Source organism: Ambystoma mexicanum, chromosome 10, assembly GCF_040938575.1.
Source record: "Ambystoma mexicanum isolate Mex_15411 chromosome 10, UKY_AmexF1_1, whole genome shotgun sequence".
Taxonomy (NCBI): Eukaryota; Metazoa; Chordata; class Amphibia; order Caudata; family Ambystomatidae; genus Ambystoma; species Ambystoma mexicanum.
In genome coordinates, this window is record NC_090932.1 from 717,781,941 (window position 1) to 717,804,592 (window position 22,652).

Genomic DNA, 22,652 nt, shown 5'->3' on the forward strand with positions numbered 1-22,652 from the left:
ATACACCCCAACATTGCCCATTCCAATGTATAGGTGCTTCTTCAGACTTTCTTTTTTCCTTTGTATTCTGTCACTTCCAATTCACTTTGCCCATTATAAAACTGAAAATACAAGTGCCAAAATGCAAAGAAAGAAAGACGACTAAACTTCCCAATTCAAAACTGTGACATGTATATCAAATAAACATATGAAATGTGCTTTTTAAAAGAGTTTTTTGGAACCCTTTTTCAGACAGTTAAACAATGCATATCTGCATTTCCAGCAGCAGTGTGTCACTTTTTCATAAAAATTAAAAGCAAACAAAACTGCCAGTTTAATATATTAACAATAAATGTATACTTCCTAAGATAACCCTTTCCAATCATCAACTGCTTATGCAATCCTACTTTTTTTTCTACATTCTGTGACTTGTACTTCAACTTTCACAATGGTAAAAGTGGAACTACAAGTTCCATAATGCAAACAAGAACTCTATGACTACATAAACACCGACAGATAAGAATGCATCATGTTGGCAAGTATGCATATACTCCTAACACATTAAACTTCTATACACCAACTGCCATTTAAAAATGCACTACAACTCTTTTCCATGAACTTTTCCGCTCTTTTACATAATGTTACAGATCTGCAAATGCACATAAACGTTTCTTAAATGTCATGAAAATGCTCCAAAAACCCTATATTTTTAACTGTCCACCAATTATATTAACTGTTTCCCCGCCACTTGTCCTTCCATTGTAAATTTGAAACTTGCTTCCTAACAGTACTTCGGATTACCACATATCCCCAATAACTTTCTTTTACAATTACATGAAAGGAACACATCACTGCAATCAACAACCGAAAAATGAATACCCTTTGCATCTGACAAAGTACATTAATGTACCAGGTATATGTATGTAATTATAGCAGCAGAGTTGCACTATATATATTACCCGAGACTACTCTTTTCAAACCAACAATTCTTTCACTCTACCCATTATATTCTACCATTCACACTCCTACAAGTCCCATCTACACACCACCATTGCAACACACACTCTTTCTCAAAACTGCACAATCACTGTTAAGATTCTATCACACTACCACTGCCTTCCTCACTAACCCAACACCATCACACCTCTGTACACTCATATTCTCACAACCTTCACAACCACACCTAATATACCACCTCACTATCAAACAGCACTCTATTCATCTCTAAAATCACACCACATACCCATGCACCATACATGCAAATACATTGCACAACTTTCCAATCCAACCTTTCTCTTTTCCCAGCAGACACAACAAAATGCCTACTAAACAGCAACTCTGTAGAAAAGAAAGACAAAACAGAGCAGATAAAACTAAAAGTACATCACATAGTCATCAACCTCTAAAACAATGTATAGATAACATTAATATGAAAGACCTAGTAACCTCACTCAAAAAATCTAAACCAACCACAACTAAAAAAGGTAAGGCCCCTCTTGCAAAAACTAAAACTAAATCATTATGCACAAAGAAAAACAGATCTACTAACATACCCAATCTATCTATCAGTGATAACTAACGTAGTCACAGTAAAGCAATCCAAAAAATATGATGTACAAAATCTTTTCCACCGTAGAGTTCTTTACAATCTTATACAAATATCTGAAAAGTCACTCTCTACCCTTAAAAACTAAGCTCAAATTGACAGTGCTTTTCTACTGAAGAGAAAGTTGTTTATATAGATTTTAAACAGAATGAAACAACTAACTAAATTAATCAATAAATTACATAAAGTACTTCTAAACATGGGCAGTCTCAATATAGAGACCTTTTCAAACTTCTGTGATGGTGAATGGATTCACACAAGCAGCAAAGAACCATACTTCAATGAAGACGCTTATAAAAATAAAAAATAAAAACAATACACAATAATGGTCGTACACAATAATGGTTGAGGGTATGAAATGTTGGAACAACGCATTATGGCAAAAGAAATCCTTATAGAAGAAAATCCCCAACAAGCTTTCAACCAAATGCTCCTTTCAGCCAAACAAACCAATCAGTGTACAAATGGACATGCAGCTCAATGTGTAATGTACGCCAACAATCCTTTAAATCCTTACAACAATTTCTCAATCACTATGTGAAACTTAAAGACAAAAGTAAAATGACAACTTTACAAACCATAAACTCCTCTCCAGTGTGCATCCACACTGGTCTGGGAGGACATTCATTACCCTGCATTTCAGGAACTGCTTGCAAAAGATTTTTCCACCACATCAAAATGTTAGCAACACACCATTCTACTATACGGAATCTTGTGCATTGACTATACTATGCAAAAAGTCCTGCTCTACAACTGCAACATTTAAATAACCTTCTCCTATATGGAACAGCCAAAGAACTCCTTGAAGAAATAGAGCACATCCAACGTAAATTCTGTACCTTCAGAAAACATTACCAAAAACCTCATAAACAACAACTTCCTAATAAAGACATACAAAAAAGAAATAGCGACTTTTCAAAACACACCAGCTGAAATACCAGACCAAATATGTTTCTGTTACCGCAGACCTTTTTATAAAAAGAGCACAAAAATAGTAGTTCTAGCCTACAAAATAGAAGCAAACGAAGAATCCCAATGGTTCCAATTAGCTCTATATCTAACAGCAGCAGCTAAATACACAATAACTAACGCCTCAAGAGTGTTCACGTACTGCAACACAAAGCTTGACAATAACCAAATGCCATCATGTGCTATCACCAATAACTTAAAAATAGGCCCACTTCTGAAAGCTTTCCAACAGCTTAACTTGTATGAGAGCATTATCATATGTATATTATCATTATTTGGAAAATGTCAGGCAAAACAATCATGCAAGTCAAAAGTTAATAGCAAAAGAATGTTTGGATTTGCTATGGCTCATGTCACTCCCCTTAAGCAAACAGTGCACCCATTTCAAGCTATAATATGCCCTCAACCAAAATCAGCCAAATTACCTCCATCCAAGCTACCAAAGGGCATCTGTGGAAAAGTAGCATATTTACCATTGGATCTAAAAGAAAATGTTCAAACTCTAGGACTACAACAGCCAATAAATCAACGTTTGAGTGTACTAATTAATGGTGTGCCAAAAAAAGACAAAATCATTTGGCAACAACTTTTCGACTTAAACAAAGTCAGACATGTCCTGCAAGATCTAAAAGATTTAAAGAAACAATAAGTACTAAAAAGATACAAACATAGAGGAAAGCTTAAGAGAAACCACCCACATGTTTCAAGAGTCACCAGAAATTGGCAAATTTCAACGTGTAGATCCTGTTACACCAGCCAACATTTTACACCAGTATACTATTCACCCACTGAACTCCAAAGACACAATTGATGATGAATTACAAACATATCAAATGCATCAAGCCCAAGTATGCCCAATGAGCATATGGGAAAAAGAATAGAAGCACATTCTTTTCCTCTACTCTTTTCAACAGGAAAAGGAGGACGATATGATGAAAGGTCCACACAGATTAGTGCATCAGAATATCGCTCTTTACAAATGTATTCTGAAGACCCCGGATTCAGGCAAAGTGTTGAATACATTTTCCACCTCCTCTTTGAAAGTGAACTAGCAACTCTATGTTATGGATTTGCAAGCACACTAAAAACAGGCTCTAAATTTTTAAACATATCTACTACCCAACTGCTTCATAAAATAAGAGATAAAGATGAGGTTTTGCAGTCAAGTATCACAAATCTCTTGGCATACATGCGTGGTACAAAAGAATACTGGTTCCGACGTCACACTGATGTATGTTGTATGCTAATGATCCTAGGCCCACCCGCATGGTTTTTTTATGTTGTGCTGAGTATGCATGGGATGACTTGCACAACTTTGTACGCACTGCAAACAAAAATAAAGATGGAATAGATTAAAAACAGCAGGAGAACTGTTTTCTTGACCCTGAAAATCTATCAAGGTACTTTCACCATCACTTCATACCTATGCTGAATTTTATCTGCAATAAGCCTACCCCTCTGCACGAAGAAGGGCAACACTTCTTTTGGAGAAAAGTTTATCAATCCAGAGGAGCACCACACATTCACATGCTTTTGTGGATAAAAGATGCTCCAAAACTTGGCCATGATTCTGATGTCACTGTTTTACCGTCTATTGAAAAATTCATTACCTGCGACATCCCATCAGAAGCCACACATAGTGACCTACATACACAAGTGTTACGCTTCCAAAAACATAAATGTGGAAATACTGCTGACATAGATATCAAAACAAAGGCAAATACTATACTAAATGTCTCTTTGGCTTCCCTCTATCAGTGTGCAAAAATTGACAAGTAAATAGCTTGATGTCTTCTGTTAGGCATAGTGTAAAAGGCAAATCCCCTAAAAATACATACAACATTAAAAGGGACGAAGCATCCAAGTACATCAATGATTACAATACAATCATTGCCATCTTGTTGAATGCAAACATAGACATACTATACATTGCAGACAATTCCACTGCATTTACAAGATAAGTCACATCCTATCTCATCAAAGCTGAGAAAACAGAGCTAAGGACCTCTGGGATGAAATATCATCTGACAAAACACTATCACAGAAATTGTACAGCTTAGGTATAACAATGTTCTCCCATAGAGAATGTGGGTCATACAAAGCTGCAGACCGTTTAACAGGTACAGTCTTACATGGCAAATTTGAGAACATTGTCTGGCTGGACCAGCATCATCCCAAAAAAGAGTACTAAAATCCTACCAAGAGATAGCATCCAGGACATACTACCCAAACAGAAATACTGCTTTGGAAAACATGTGCCGGTACGACATTGCCCAAAACTATACATACAAAAACAATGTCACAACAAATGAGACACCTGGCAAACATTCAGTTTCAACTTGTGAAGGAAGTCTAGTGAAACTAACCAAACCCAGTCTAATTAATCATTTAAAGTTATCATTTAAAACTCCACAACATATAAAAGGGTATTACATGGCCCTACTCCAACTTTTTAAACTTTTGAGAAAAGAACAATAATTATTAGTTTATTATCACTCGTTAGAAGCTGCATTTAAGCAAATGAAAGCAGTATAACAAATGACAATTTCAAACAATACAAAAAATGTTGGGCAGTGAATGCCAACAAGAGGAAGAAATTGAACCTCAACTAGACAAAGCCACTACTGAGGGCAGTCAACCTTCCCTTACAGGAACCCCAGACCCACTTGGAGAACCACTCATTCTAAATGAAGCAAAATTAGTAATGACTGAGGTAGAAAATACCATTTATCAATATATACAATCTGAGCAAGACTTGCCAGTTCTGGAATCACAGCTAAATGAAGAACAACTCACCATTTATCAAGAAGTCACTCAAGAAATTGATCATGGTTTTGAACATGAAACTAAAACCTGTACCTGTACAAGCTATATACCTTTGCTCCTTTATGTAATTGCTGAAGCTCGTTCAGGCAAAACATTCTACATTAAAATAAACATCACATTTCCACAAAACATAACAAACAACAACCTTTCATCTGTAGTATGATATGATATGATATTTTATTTGTATAACACTCATACACAGGTGTTTCAGTGTGCAACAAGGCAAGGGAGGGCAACAAAATTATCTTACTAGGCCTAGTAGCATTCAGGGTAACAGCCCCCACAGGTTTAGCTGCTTACAACATAGCTGGTGCCACTATACACTGACTTCTATTCCCCGTAGAACACCAACATAAATTAGAATACTACAAATTGTGAGCAGAAACCGCTACTGAGGTAAGCAGAATTCTGAAACAAATGAAAGTGCTCCTGATAGATGAAGTATGCATGGTGTCAAAACTCATGTTGGCTTTAATTAATCTCAGAATGCAAGAGGTCCTAAAAAAAACTACGAGGAAATGTTTGGTGGAAAACATTTTATTGTTTTTGGAGACCTCCTACAGTAAAGGGCAGTGAAGGGGAAACCTATTTATTTTCAAAACATTAGGACACAAGGAATGCTGTAATACTCTCAGCAGCATTGGAAATGTAAATCTCTGGCGACATTTTCAACACAGAGAACTAACTCAAAACATGCGCCAGTCGGCAGACCTCACATATGCTAACATTTAAAAGGTATTAGAACTGGGCTGCTTACTAAAGATGCAAAATTCATCTTAAATAGTAGACTAATCCATGAGCTATATAGGTGTGAATCAAATCTACTCTTGATGTCATGGAACAATTAACTTAACAAAATCTAAAATGTATGTCCTTAATGCCAACCCTTGCAAGTTGTAGTCAATACAACGAGACAATGTTGAAAAATAAATACAACCTATACTGCATATTAGCATATTAGCTCCACAGACAAACTAGAAGTGACTGCATGACACTTCCAATGTGTCAACAAGCAATAGCACAACTAAATACCTTAGAAAAATGTATCTATAACACAGCTGGATTGGATAAAATATTAACATTGTGTCTGAACTGTAGAGTATTTCTAAAACATAACCTTGATGTAGAACAGGGTTCAGTCAATGGAACATTTGGTACAGGTGTTGGCTTCCATACTTATCTGCATGACCACAATGTTAGTTTGTCAATATCCAGTTTGACAAACTTGCAGAAGTTAAAAAACGGGCCTATTAATAGGACACTTCCTTCTTTTCAAAGACATGTACATACGCAGAGAACAATGTTCACTGTCACTTGCATATGCTGACACTATTCACAAATCACAATGTCTAACCCTAGATCAAGTATTGATTGACATTAGCAGCACAATCTTGAAAGAAGTTATGAGTACGTAGCACTTTCATGTCTGCGTACACCCAATGCTCTATTGCTAGTTAACTTTGATGCAAACAAAGTCAATGCTGGCAATCCATGCATCCTAGAGCACAACAGGCTATGGATGGTATACACACCTCATCTGGATATGTACCCTGTACCTCAAAAAAGGAAACCTTTTTAAAGACAAATAATGGAAACAGAATCTATAGCAGACTTTGCAACAATACCACTAAAAAAACAACCAACTCCTGAATCAAAGAATCCAACCACAAAACTGTCTGGTACAAAGTCAACTTCAAATCCATCAGAAAATAAAGACACAAATTTTTCTTCTCTAGAAACATCGGCAGGCCCATCAAATGATCCACATACATTCTCTGGTCCATTTAAATTCAGAAACCCAACTGGAGTAAATTGTTATGCTAATGTGACAATCAATATTCTCTTTCAATTGCTGCCAATTGTTCACAGCGTTTACTTAAACGGCTCAGACAAATTGTGTTTGCAAATGCTCTCATTTCACAGAAATGCCACAAATAATCCTGACAACACTTACAGTGTCTCAGATGTAAGGCAGCAATTAGACTACTGTACAGGAATGGTAAACTTTACCATAAACACACAAGAAGATCCACAAGAATTCCTAATGTACTTACTACAAGTACTGAAAACTAAAACCATCCCTTCCAGATTTCATACACGTGGAAGCATACATGCACTCTATGCAAACCATGTTTCACAAGACCACATCCCTAAGGAACGATTTCTATATGTGTCCATACCAAATTGTGAATTTACTCCATTTCACCAGCTTCTGCAGAATGCAAATCATGGCATAGTATGCCCTTTTTGCAATTCAGACAATTGTTTCACCATACAGATAAATTTGCATAGCCAATATGTCATACTAATGAAAATGGTAAAACAAAAAAAATAACTGTAAGCTTACAGGCTTCACACACGGCCAAGTATATCTTGGAAAGAAAAGCTTCACAACAGTAGGTATAATATACCATGCTGGTGCCTCAACTACTTTAGGTCACTACACTGCATATGTGAACAAATAAAAGTCGTTGGTTTGAATGTAAAGAGACCTCCGTTACCCCAAAACATAGGTTACGAGCAAATTTAACAAATGCCTACTTAATATTCCTTCAACCCAAATTTAGTCACTAAACTATAGCACAATCAACAGTTAGAATATGCCAGCAGGTATCTAACTAAATCCATAATACTGCAAGAACACTTTTGAAAGTCAAACTAGTTAGCATACGCCTACAGGTATCTAACTACTTCAAAAACACCCTTCATTGCAAAGCACTTCAAGTACACCATCTCAATTCTTATATAACAAAACATCTTCTAACCTCTAATGTAGATAGAACACGCCAGCAGGTATCTAACTTTTTCAAGCATTTCCTTAATTGCAACAATCTTCAAACAAACATACTATCACGTCTACACTCACTTAATTGTAATCATTTTTTTTATATCCAGTACAGATTTTTTTTTTCCAATGACCCAATGATTGTGTATTTGTATTTGTATGTATTGTTTTATATAGCACCTTACTCCAATGGCAAAACACCAGCAGTGTGTCATATACTAATGTTGTACCAAACATAGTACTTAGAATGCACTGTTTATGAGGATCTAAAAAAGACACTGCATATTGAAAACACTATAACACTACAGATTTTGAATTATCATGCTTAACCAAGTGTACTGATTTATTTTCCACCGAAAAGAAACCAGAAATTGCAGCTTCATGATGCTACAACACTATGTAGCCACAGCAATCTTAATCAACTACATATTCTGTGGGCACTATCCTCAATTGTACTACAATCATAAGTACTGTATACAGTTCAATTACATAATTCCTCCATATTACAAACACTTTGTACTCCCACTACATTACTACTGTGGTGCGTGTGCCCAGTGCACATATTTTGGGGCCATGCCCCCAAGAATCTGACCACACACTATAACACAATTAACATAGTTTGCATTTTGCAAAATTGCATTCTGGTATTTGTAGTCTCCGAGGACGGGACCAGCCTCCTCAAATCATGTTGCCTGATAAATGAGCCAAATTTACAAAACCCATAGAGGAATGTGCTGATCTTTTTCTTGCTTTGAAGCTAAGCAGGGTCCGCCTCAGTTACTGCATGGACGGGTGACCAATTGGCCCTCTTAATTACTCCTTTTTTTAAAGCCTGCTAATGTCAGTCCTTGAAGGTTTTGCACTCAGAGACAATTGTTTGTCTTTTGCTGAATTGCATTCTGGTATTTGTAATCTATAAGTCAATAATAAAAAAAACATGTATTTTTACAGTTTCCTATCCCTGCAGTAGCTGGGGCGAACCGTGCTTAGCTTCAAAGCAAGGAAGGGGTTAGTTCACTAAGGTCATGTTGCTTAATATATGAGGTCCCCCTTAGAACAACACTTAGAGAAACATAGCCTAAGGGGGCTGGCTCCTTCCTCGCTTTGAAACTATGCACGGTCGGTTCCGGTTACTGCATGGATGGCAGACAGTCCACGGTCCTGAAGGCTTTGTGTTTTCTTAGTTTTAAATATCTCATAACACACGGCATTCACATTTTTATAAAACAGAAAAAATAAAATAAACAAACACATTTAAGCTGAACAAGTTTCATAACTAGCCTTTTATCATTGAACATATTACATTATAGGCTAAAATATATGCCCCAGAAAGCCCAAGCCATTGTGACCTAGTGGTTAAATGGTGGGCCTTGAAATCTGGCAGACCATGGTTCAAGGCTGTATGTTTTTTTTGCATGTAACCAATTTAATTGAATTAAAAGAAAAGCAACGCAAGTGGGAGCTGGCGAGGTTTGTTGCAGTGCAGTCCTGTCATGTTATTTAACATGAGGGCATTTAGAGGTGGCTGCAATGTCAGTCACGTTGAAACATCCCGGCGGCCAAATAACAGCACCAGAGTGGTTTTTTGCGCAAAAAGGGCATGCTGAAATGGGAGCTGCCGTGGAAGGCCCATGCCAAACCGACCCATGCCAAAATGATGGCGCCGTAAGGGGTGTATCGCTTGGGGAACTCTGTTTAGCTAAAGTGTGTGCTCCATGGCAAATAATTTAATCTCAGTGCGTATTGTCTAAAACATTGTGAGTTCTCAAAGTTTTAAATGTCTCATAACACACAACACCTGCATTCTTTTTTTTAAACCATGCTACTGTCAGTGAATGAAAGTTTTGCACTCTAAGACAATTCTTTTGCCTTTTGCTGAATTGCATTCTGGTATTTGTAGTCTCACATTCAAGATGTGGGGAATAATGCCACAATTGTACACTGTATGCGTAACATAGTTCTAAAAGGATTTATATATTTGAGTGACACTATGGTATGTGTACTTTTCAAGTTAGCTTTATAAAGCAGAGTATTGTTGAAAGGCAGATATGGGGGTAAGGAGGGGAAATTATGAGAGGGCAAGTAAGTCATGAGTGTTTGCCCATGATGTGGCAAGAGAGTTTGCAATCCTGGACACTGGTGAAGTTATTTTCCCCTTATTGTGGTTGCTTTTCAGGGCACAAGTAACCACAACCACTTTTTTCATATTGGGATTTTGTTTTCCAGGGAATATTTCACTACAGATTGCTGGATTTAAAAGGTGAGCACCTTTCATACCTTTCCAGCATATTTATTGAAATATTTCCTCTCACAAGTTATTTTTCTTGTGTTCATTACTTTTTTCAATGTCCAGTGTTATTTTGTTTTGCCCACTTTCTTCTAAGGAGAAGGTCAATTGAGCTACAGTTATGTGGCCACTTACTGTGCATATATTCATGGGTGCCAGCTTTTGATTTTCACTATGGGGGCAAAGGTACCTGGGCATATGTTATTCTTGCAGCCGATCAACTGGGTAGTTGGGGTCATGCGATGTATCACAACAGTCACCAAGAGACTGGCCATAAAACAAGGGGCTTGTAGCACGCTGCTTTACCAAAGTGTATGATCCTCTGCAAATAATTTAATCACACAGGGCATTAACTAAAAACAATGGGACCTTTCAAAGTTGCAATGTTTTATACATAATTTAAAAAAATAGATAATGTTACAGCTACAGTGACATCAGGCATGAAAAATCACTGGTGACACAGGTCTCCGTTCCATGCAATAACAAGGACTGATACTGCTTAGTTTCAAACTGAAGAGAAGGCCAGCCCCCTCAAGTCATGGTGCCTAATAAATGAGGCAATGTTACAAGACCACTTAGAGCAACATGGCCTGAGGGGGCTGGCCTCTTCCTCACTTTGAAGCTGATTTGTCCCCAATTTGGCAGAACACATTGCTAACTTTGTCATAAATTGTTTAGCATGCCAGAAGTTCACTGCTGGGCATACTCTGTGAAAAGTGAGAGGAGCAATGTCCCATCCTACTGAACCATTTCAGCAAATGTGTAATGGCTACAGGTATATGCTAGTGGTCATATGTCAATTTTCTTGATGGATCGAAGCAAGTCCATGCACATATCCAGATGCCACATGTGCTGCAAAGTTTCTCGTACGTGAGGTATTACCAAGGTGAGGAGTGTGCAAAATATTCACATCTGACAATGGACAACATTTTGTAAATGAGGTATTCAAATACATCACTATCCTGTTGAGCATAACACACAAATTCTCATCAGCTTTCACCTACAAATAAACAGCATTTGCATGCCCCTCAATGGCCTCCTAAAGGAATGAATTGCCAAACTAATAGAGACACTGAAAAAAGGTTGGCTCCATTATCTTCCTTTAACCCTATTTGCATTATGCAATCAGCCCGGCTAAGACCATTACCTGACTCCACATGAGCTAGTCACAGGACACTAAATGTACATGCCCCTTGTTCCTCCCCCTCTAGTTTAAACTGGAGCAGAGAATACTGCTATTATGCTACAGAGGGAAATGCAAGATTAAATATATTGAATTTATATACTATCTCTGAATAAAACCTATAATATTTTACGATTCACCAGCTTGAGTAGGAACTGGTAATTGTCAACTCTTTTTGACTCATCTAGAGTATCAATAGTGGACAGTCTTTAACCCTCCTGCCTACAAATTAGAAGAAGCAGGATAGAGTCCCACCTGAGTTTTTTTGTTATGAAGCAAACCAAGCAAGGGCCTTATCTCGGATGCCAAGGGGAGATAAAGTAGAGAGAAAGTCAGAATTGTCAACGGTATCGAAGGCAGCAGAGAGGTCGAGAAGACTAAAAATAGATGAAAGGTAAGCATGAAGAGAGGAAGAGATACATTTGCTGACATTGAGAACTGTCTTGGTAGAATGAAGAGGTAGGAAGCCAAATTGAAGAGGGTCCCAAAGATTTTGAGTATCAAGGATCAGTCAGTCGATTGAATATTATTCGCTCTAGGATTTTACAATATTGTGTTAGTAGAGAAAAAGGGTGAAAGTTGCCATGACAGTAAGGATCTTTACCAGGTTTCTTAACACAAAGCACAATATGACATTCATCAAAAGAGCAGAGGTTAGCATTGAATGACTGAAGTAAAACTATTTGTTTGATGTTAAAGGCTTTAGGTGAAAATTAGGATTTATGGGACAAAAAGGTAATGATTTATGGAGAGGAAATATATTTTCTCAAAATGCAGTTCTCAACTATAACCAATATTGCACTTACTGCCAACAGCTCCAACAGCTCCATGCCTTTTTTAAATAACCCATTTTGTCCAATATTTTCATTCAAAACCCATGAATGGAGAGCATTCCCATTTGTGTGAATGCATTCCTCTTGCCATCTGTATGTAAAATGGCCTTGCATATTGTAGATAATAAAGATATATGTCTCCTTGTTCTACACAAGTTTGGACATCCTTGGTGTTGAACGATATAGACAAAATAGTTTCTAACACAGAACCACACCTTTTAATGTTCAGGTATTTTATGTGTACGGTCATATTTTTGACTCCTGAATAATAATGTGGCAGCCTGCACTGGGCATGTTTGAATTCCAGCAAGGGCAACTCAACCCTGGATCCTTACGAGGTTGGTAAACTGTGTTGAATTTGTTTAGGTAATGTTAACATTTACTAATACAGTGCTTATAAATTAGAAGATAGGGACTGAGAGAAAACACACTGTCACATTGTGATGAATGGGTTACTGCCTTGCAGAATACAAGGATGAGTAGAGGCTCCAGTGTCAACTCAGCCCTCACACTTGTACAAACCAAGGGCCGTCACAATCATTAAGGTAAAACATGTACAGTCAAGAGATACATCTACTTTGCCTCTTGTGGTAAAGTTGGCCGGGGGAAGGCTATACTTTTAAGAGTATTGTGAATGTGGTCCAGTAGTAACACAAACAGTAACGCATAACAGTCCAAATTAAATTATTGTTCAATCAAGGTTCTATAACATGATATACTTTTATTAAACACACCATGTTCAAGAATAACTAACTAGAATAACACTGAAGAAAACCCACCTATGTGAGAAAAACACACTATAAGCAAAGATAGTTGATACAGCGCTGTGGGTAATGAATCAGGGGTGAAAGGCAAGCAAAAGCAACAATATTCTTGAAAAAGGATATATACTTGTGAGCAAAAAGGGTTCAAAGTTGCCTAACCAGGCTCTTGCGCCCAAAATGGACCAAGGTGGCAGCTAGTAGTCAATAATATCTTCTTTGCAGTTCTGTGTGGGTCGGCATCACCGAACCAGACTTATAGACACTGTGCGAAGATCAGGAATGAGCAAAAGGCAGCAACGGAGCATCCTGCTGGTTCAAATGTGCTGAACAGTTATTGAAACATGCTCCAAGCAGTTCAATGGTGTAAAACACTAGGTTCCTGGCTGTTTTGTGTCTCAGAGTGTTGTGTATCCCAATATAGGGGCTCATAAACAAGATGATTCCTTTTCTCATTCTCCCAAACATCGGGGAGGCTGGCTCACAACTGCAGTGGTCTTCCAACATGGTAAATTCTTGGGTACCAATGTAGCTGGCAGAGGGACGGTCTTGCTCTAGAAGCAGGCAACTTCTAAGGTTGCTGTGAATTCCACTCCAGGGACCCAAGGACAAGAGGGGTATTTGTGCTCAGGCTCCCAAACATAGGGGAAGATGGCACACAGCTGCTGGGGCTCCCCAACACAGTGAGGACTCGTACCATTCTGGCTGGCAGGAAGGCAGGACCTGTTCCAGAAGCAGATCACCCCAAATGGTTCCTGGGGATGGTTAAGGGCCAGAGCTGGTCTCTGCTTCAGAATTCATGCATTCACCTCACAACAAAGGACTTTAGAAAGGGCTGCTCTTTCAGCAGGATCCAGTGAAATCTTCCCAAATGATGATCCCTAGATGATTCCCAAGATGATGCAAAGAATGGGAGGAAGACCCCTTCTTTTATAGGCAAAAGTCCCCAGTGATTGGACTAAAGCGAGTTTGCTTTAGGGGTTCAATCCTCAGTCTCGAAATGAGTGTACTTTGCTCTTATGATGTCAAACACAAAGTGCTTTTCTCCAGAGGAAGTGGAGGGCACAGGAAAAAGAAAGAGAGGCAGAGAGAGTCAAGATGGCAGAATCCACCAAAGACTGAACAGACCCCTCTCTGGCTATCCTAGCCCTGCCCCACTGGCATAGCGGGGGTCCCCACCGTGGGGCCCCACAAGTACATGTCCTGGGAGGGGGGTCCCCTAAAAAAATGGAAAATAAAATAAAATAAAATGAAATTATTTCTTTTTGAATTCACTCTGCTTTCATAAATACATTATTTCTGTTACATAAGGTAACAGAAATCATTTCATCATTAAGGCAGAGTAACTTAAAAAAATAAACTATTTTTTGAAGGCCGAGGGCTGCCCCCACCCCATGACATAAAAGCCTCCAGCCTGGATGCCTCCATGTCATGGGATGGAGGGAGCCCTCGGACCTCAAAAATAAATAGTTTCTTTTGGCAGTCACTCTGCCTTCATAAAGAAATTATTTCCGTTATGGTTTGGTCCTTTAATGGAAATAATGACTTTATGAAGGCAGAGTGACTTCAAAAAATATACTATTTCTTATTGAAGTCCGAGGGTTGCCCCCATACCATGACATGGAAGCCTCCAGCCTGGAGGCCTCATGTCATGGGGTCTAGTGAACCCTGGGACTTCAAAAAGAAATTGTTTCTTTTGGAAGTCACTCTGCCTTCATGAAGAAATGATTTCCGTTACGGTTTGGTACTTTAACAAAAATAATTTCTTTATGAAGTCATAGTGATTTAAAAAATAATCCATTTCTTTTTTAAGTAATAGTGCTCCCCTCCATCCCATGACAAGGAGACCTCAAGATCCTCTTCAGATGACGGGAACAATCGTTTCTGGCTGCTGCAGGGAGCTGAAGGCCTTGTTACTTGGATCAATGGATTAAAGGTAAGAACATGTATTTTCTTTAAATGTATCTGTGTATATAATGTAATATGCATGAATGAGTGAGTGCATGATGTATGGTGGATGCCTGGGCGTGCCTGTATGTTTAAAGGGTGCACACTTAAATGTATGGTTGGCTGGGTGTGAGCATGTTCCTGTATGGTGAAAGTGTGCATACTTAAATGTATGTGTGGCTGCCTGGGTGTGTGTGTGCCTGTATGGTGAAAGGGTGGACACTCACATGTATGGGTGGCTACCTGGGTGTGCCTGTATGGAGAAAGGGTGCACACTTAAATGTATGGGTGGGTACCTGGGCGAGCCTATATGGTTAAAGTGTGGACACTTAAATGTCTGGGTGAATGCCTGTGTGTGTCTGTATGGTGAAAAGGTAAGTACTTAAATGTATGGCTGGTTGGGTGTGCATGTGTGTGTCCTTTTCTGTCCGGCAGCGGCTCTGTAGGTCAATCAGGTCGAGTAAACATAGCCCAAAACATCAGGGGGGAGGGCTGAAGCCCAGTCAGCTCAAAGGTGTTGTGCCACTGCTTGTGTTTAATGCCTTGATTACTTATTGGTAATCTTCATTACTCCTACCTCTATTCTTCCTCGTCCCAGTACTTGTGTATGAGACAATGTGCATCATACACAAGTACTGGAGAGGTAGAGGGACATGGAGGTAATGCCTGGTAGAGGGACATGGAGGTAATGCCTGGCCTAGTTACCTGTAATCTTCATTACTCCTAGTCCCACTCTTCCTCATCTCAGTACATACATATGAGGCAAGGTCTCTCATATGTAAGCAATGGGACAAGGAAGAGGAAGATGGAGTTAATACTGTCATGATAAGCTAATTTTGGGGTTTGGGGCAGGAGGAGGGAGGGGGATGTGTGGGGTGTGGGGCATGGATTGTGAGATAAGTTCTAATGGTCTTCCATGTCCAGGTTAAGCAGGCATGATATGTGGTATTAGTGGCTAGAGAGGCATTTTGGTGCAGCCAGTCTAGTCATTTCTTAGTTTGGCTTGACTTTCTTTTAACTGGGCATCTCTGATAAAGCAGTTATGCTAAGTCTAATTACCAGGCTAGACTGGCATTTGATTGCTGCCAATCTAGTCATTTCTTACTGTGGTATTGTATATTTTTCTGGCATCTGTGATAAAATAACCATGCTAAGTGTTATTGCTTCAACTGGCATTTTGGGGCAACCAGTCTAGGTATGTCTAAATGTGGCCTGGCATGCTTTGCTGTAATGTTATTCGGTGTCTCGACTGGTCTACATTGTGCGGCCAGTTTGACATGTTTTCAGTTTGGCATGGCATTTTTAATAGCAAAGCATTCAATGAATTAAAGTGATAATGTTCCTGTGCACTGCTGATGACTTGCATGTATTGGATATCTTTCTCCCGGCCCAAAGTGTGATGCAACACATGATTTCTTTCCGAGCTGTGGGGAGCGGGGAACCCTCAGAATGGCTCGCAGGGGGGCCCCATATGTTATCCTATGCCACTGCTCCACCTCCTCCCTTTCTCAATAGGATCAAAGGCCTTTAGAAATGCAGCAGCTTGCGGTGAGGCTTGGCTCTCTGTGAATGGGTGTGACTCTTGGTTTCGCAATACGAATCCCAGGATTCTTCACTACTGACTATTAGGCTAAATTGGGCCTTCAAACATCTGTAGAGTAAAAGGTTGCAGAGTGCTGAATTAGAGCATCCAAGTAGACCCACTTTGGAACAAACTGGTACTGCACAGAAAAATGAACTCTAACCAAAGTTCAAACAATGAGTGATCATAAGGGCCAAGGCGTGTGAGTTGAGGTGGAGAGAAACAGAACTTACTCACCCACAAAAAGGGTTGCTCAAGTCCTTTCAGATACTGAAACTCAACTTCACAGGCTAAATATGATAACATGAGATAGCATGGCCAAAGTTGGGGAACTCCATCAGAGAAAATTCAAGCACATCCATAACATCCTATACACCGAGGTGACAGTGGGAGTGAAAAACTGGTAATCACCGGCATTCATCAGACACCCACCAGCTATCTGGAAGCAATTAGAAGATGGGATCCCAGCCTAGCTTACAGTGCCAAAGGAGAAAGGGATCACTTAGAGGGAGGATCCAGCCTCACTCTACTATTCACAGAAGTCAGATGCATGTGAGGGACATAACCGATTGGGTCAAAACTCCCCTCGTAGCGCATTCAGTTGTGGAGCTAATGGGGGTATGCCAAAACAGTACTGTGGTCACTTTACACAACTGCCAGCCCTACACCAACTGCCCAACACATTTCCAAGCAAAACGCAACAGGACTTAAGGTGACCTCCACCGCCTCAAGATGCAGTATCCTTAGAGCAGGCATTGAGGCTCTTCCTTTACAGTCACGTGTATGTGAACAGGAAATGAATACATATCCAGTGGGCTAGGATTCTAAACCCGGGCCTATTCAGCAGACAGCTGGGAGTTTACATTCCATCTCTAGTGCAATACCAACCTCATACACGTTGTAGGAATATGTATTTTTGTGAATCAGACTCCATATGAAATCCTAATAGCTTTACAATGAATCTTTATTTTAAATAGCATTATTTTCTTACTCCGAATGTCTTTTCATTTTTCAAAGTATATTTATTGTTGTGTAACATAACACATGAAATACTAATCCAATAGGCCTTTCACAAACATTTTAAATCGTGTCTAATGTAGGAGAACGTAGGTTATTTTCTGTCTCTGAAAGATCCCCCTGCTTCTTGTAGACATTAGTAGATTGGTAAGAGGCTCCCGGCTTTTACATCTGGGTGTTTTAAATTATATATCGCTCCACGGGGTTTTGTTCCTGAATGTACTAGTGCATGCAGAAACCCACTGGAATTATGAAACGTATCTCTCGTGTGCTGAAACGTTCGTAGCTAATACGCCTTTTCCCAAAACCAGCTTGCTTTTATAAAATGTTCTGCTTGAAGAACTGTTTATTTTCATTTTTTTTTTAAGAATCACGTTTTGATTTGGGGAATTCAAAAAAGGATGTGAAAGCCCAAGCAGCGAACAATCTAACCAAATGTTTCACTTTCAGTGGCCGTGTTACGCGTGGCAAGATGTGTTATTTGATGCCATTCTCCATTGTTGTGGCCCATGGGCTCAGGAGGGAGGGGCTCCTCACAAGCACTTAAGATGAAAAGGAATCGGTAAAAACTATGTCAGTGAATACTGCAAAGCGCAGCATTTTTTCCATCAGGGACCACACGAGCGAAGAGCATTCCAATCAATACAGAGAAGAAAAAATGTGTTGCAGAAGCAAAATAATGTGAACAATGAAAAATCTGTGATCTAGACTTGTCCGATTGTTTTCACCCCAAGTACAGTGGGCTCTGTATTAAAATGTAAAACCTTCAATATCTTTACAAGGTTATTATACGAGCAATACATAGCAATTCTTTAAACTGTATACTAACAATGTGAGTACTTGCATTTAAAGTGTAATATGTTATGTACTGTACATTTTATGTGCAACATTAAAGGTTTTCTATAAATCAATGTGTTGGACAATTGTTTGGAGCACTCCTCTAGTCCTCTCTCTGTAGAATAATTAAAATGAGTAGAGATAATGGAGAAAAAGTTTGCATGGCTTCATCTGAGCCATCATATCTCTGTCGGTAAGGATTTACGAGAACTGTCTTTTTGTCTTGTTTTTGTCTCCAAAAAAGATGTCATTCTTGCTAACACCCCTTTCATTGAGACAGAAGGAGAAAAGGTTGTATATGAGGAAGGGTGCGAGGAACCCTGCATTAAAAAATACTGGCAAAAAACAGGTATTCCGCAGCTGGAGTTTTAGCTGCCAAGAAAAATAAACCAACGCGCTCAGCCCATACCAGACCTCGAGCTCCAGATGCTCATGAGGAGTCATGATCAGTATTTATCAGTTGACTTTGATGTGTAAAAAGACTCTGGTGGACATCATGGTTCCCCTTTGCTATCACAATTCCTGAAGACAATACATGGGAACTAACAGACTGGAACCGAATCACCCAATCATGACTATTAAGTGATGTGCTTCTACTCCATAAACCTCCTTATGTCATTGGTTTTGGCACTGGTGCCACCTAATACCAAAACATTAGTACTATAAGTACTAGAGAGAAAGGGGACTATGGGAGAAGTCTCTCGCGTTGACATGGTAACTGCTTGATGCTTATAGGATGAAATGGCCAAAGCACCAGCCGGGCCTTGATTTGTTTCCAGGAGGGCTGTGCTTCTGCCATTTTATACCATAAGCGAAACCAAGGAGCACAATGGAAAAGTGAAAGGTAAGGCACCATGATGGTCCATGCTTCAGAACTAAAGGGGGAGGGTGAAGAGAAGTGCAGAAAGCGACGATTGGGGACAGGCAAGTTTGTAAGAAGAAAGTCCCATTTCTCATCTATGCAGTGATTTCACACTGGGCTATTTTGGGCTAGTTGTATGGGGCATCTGGCTACTTTATGGCAACTTTTCCCAGCATGGCAGAATACAGTACTCTAATAGTAGCTTTGCCCAATGAAATAATCGCTTTCAGATGTAGTCTTCTTTGGGAATGGAGCAGGCCAGGGGTCGAATCAACATGCATTTTGTCCGCGTGTGATATTATTTTGTCCATGCCATTGCTTCTTCCGCTTAGACCATGGCGCACAATAACCATGGATTTTGTCATGGATATGCCACGGATACGAGGCTATGACATGATATGGGTGGTTGTGGACTCGTTCACCAAGATGGCATGCTCCATCCCTTGCTCTGGCATACCTTCTGCCCCTACTTTAGCCAATCTGTTCTTTCATTCTATTTTCTGTCTCTTTGGACTCCCTACTATCCTAAGCACGGACCGGAGATCCCAGTTTACCTCCAGGTTCTGTCGGGCCCTCACAAAACTTCTAGGCATCAATGCGCGGTTCTCCTCCTCATAACACCCAGAGACCGCCGGTCAGACAGAACGCATCAACCAAACGCTCAAGCAATACATTCACTGTATGTCCCTACAATATCAACAGTCCTGGTACTAAATGTTACACATTGCCGAATTTGCCAACAATAATGCCCCTCATACTTCCATGGGTTTGTCGCCTTTCTACATAATGTACAGCCAGAATCCACTGGTCTTACCCTTCCCGGATTTCCCTACTTCACCAACACCTGCAGCAGACGCATGTTTCAGGGATCTGACGGCTATGCAGGGCCAGACCATAACCGATCTCTGGGAAGCACAGGCTGTCATGCGGCACGCAGCGGACAAGAAACGTGTTCCAGCCCATTTATATACTATCGGCAACAGAGTATGGTTGTCTACCAGACATATCCATATTCCTGGATGCAGTAAATGTCTTCCCCGTTTCTTTGGACCCTATAGGGTCTCCAGGGTTATCAAGCCCGTCACCTATCACTTGTCTTTGCCTGCTGTGTGGCGCGTCCACCCAGTCTTTCACACCTCCCTCCTAAACCCCTGCCTCTCTTCCACATGAGTAGTTCTGCCCCATACGCCTAGCCTACAGGGTTCCTCAAACAAGTACGAGGTCAACGAGATCCTTGTTCTCGTGTCATCAGGGGGTGCTTGCATTATCTGGTGGATTGGGTTGGCTTTGGTCCTGAGGAGAGGTCCTTGGAACCCGCTTCTAATGTCCATGCCCTGGCCCTGATATCCTGTTTCAACCAGAACAATTCCTCTTGCCCACATGGTTGTGGGCCTTTGGGGGGGGGGGTTTGTCACGCAACCAACAACTCAGCACAAAGTCATGCACTCGCCAAATCAGGGCACCCCTGACAGGCACACAATACCGTTTATTAGGGTAAAGCATGCCCTATCCAGCTGAGACACGGTGTTCGGATGGCTCGCCATAACGGTATCCCATCATCCAAGTACACTCTGATAACACAGAGGCAGAATCCATGGCGGCTCTGGCCGCGTTGGCGGTTGTCATGGAGATATTGTACCACACGTCGGTTGCTGAGGCATGCTCATGTGATGCAGGTCCGCTCATGTGATCGCCCAGCTCTGGCGCGGACCCGCTCATGTATCCGCGCTTCCATGGCAACAGTTTAAAAGAACTCCTGTTGCAGAACAAAGTGCTTCTCAGTTGTGATTACTCTCGGCAAGTGGCGTTTATCGACTCAGTTTTCACAGACTTCGACCTTGGTTTTTGTTTCTGGATTTCCTTGTGATTAACCCTTGGCAACGGCACTTTTCACTGCTGGATTACACAAACTGCTCGACCCTTGCACAGCCCATCGATATTACGATTTTGCTACAATGTGAATTCCTGGACTTTTTTGCTCTCAACCTTATATACTGCTCTCATTGGAACTTCTTCTTAGTATGACGTTGGCCCTTCTTACTACCATTGGGGCCATCATTCTGGAATCCATTGGGGCCATCATTCTGGAATATTGGGATAGGGTGACTACCCAGCAAGTGCCTCTTGGGACCCATTTCAACTAGTCCTTCCCTGTTAAAGTTGCACTCCACCACCTTGGAGGAAAGCCTTGCACCGACTAGCGGGGGACAAGTCCATCTTCCTCTCCAGGTATACATCTCCCAAGTAGCCCACTGGTAGGTGCCTCGTCATTGGTATAACTATTCATAATATCTTCTACTGACATGCATTGTCTAACACTAAACTGCCTGTTTCCATTGCAGCTACCTGGGAACCCTGTGTTCTTGTACCAGTCACCTGTGGCCTAAATAACTGGTCAGCAAGTTATTTATATCTCCCTGACTGGTGCTTGGGGACGGAGGTATTCATAGTCTATGTGGACCCCAATTCTTGACAGATAGTGATAGTGCCATGTTAACGTCGAAGAAAACAACATTCTGGTTTATAAAGCCCTGCACGGAGGCTGGCGTGCAGCTTGCTAGCGGCATCTTGTGTTGTGGGTTGCAGTGTTGGACAGTGTTACCTGTAGCATAAAGAGCCACCATGACGAAGTCACTCTTTGAATGTTGTTTTTTTGCAATGTAATGCGCTGGCTATGTATACTACTAGAACTACACAATCTGTGAAAATGGTTGATACTTCATACGCAACATTGGGGCTGAAAGTATCAGCATGCGTCTACATAAACCACTGTAAGAAGACTGCCGTTCAACTTGGTCCCCATCTTGGACAGAAGTTCACAGCCCGGGCTCACCAAAAACAGCTGTGCAATACCTTTATAGAATTTAATTAATATCTGTTTTATGAACTATTTGACACAGATCATCTAAATGGATTTGATGTCTGACAGTGGTTTCCCTTCGGAGGACATTCCAGCACTTGTGCTCTATAGACAAAAGCCTGTCTAAACACCCATTGGGGGTGGGGGCATCGGGGCCACTGTAGAGAGGACGATGCAGCCTGTGGAGCCTACAGATTAAAGTGAGAGCACTGAGTTCAAAGCATATCACCATATATGGGACAAAAGGTACATTCACTTTGGTTATTTAAAGTTAACCAAAACTACAACTTCCAAAATGCATTAGTTTGAACGATGATG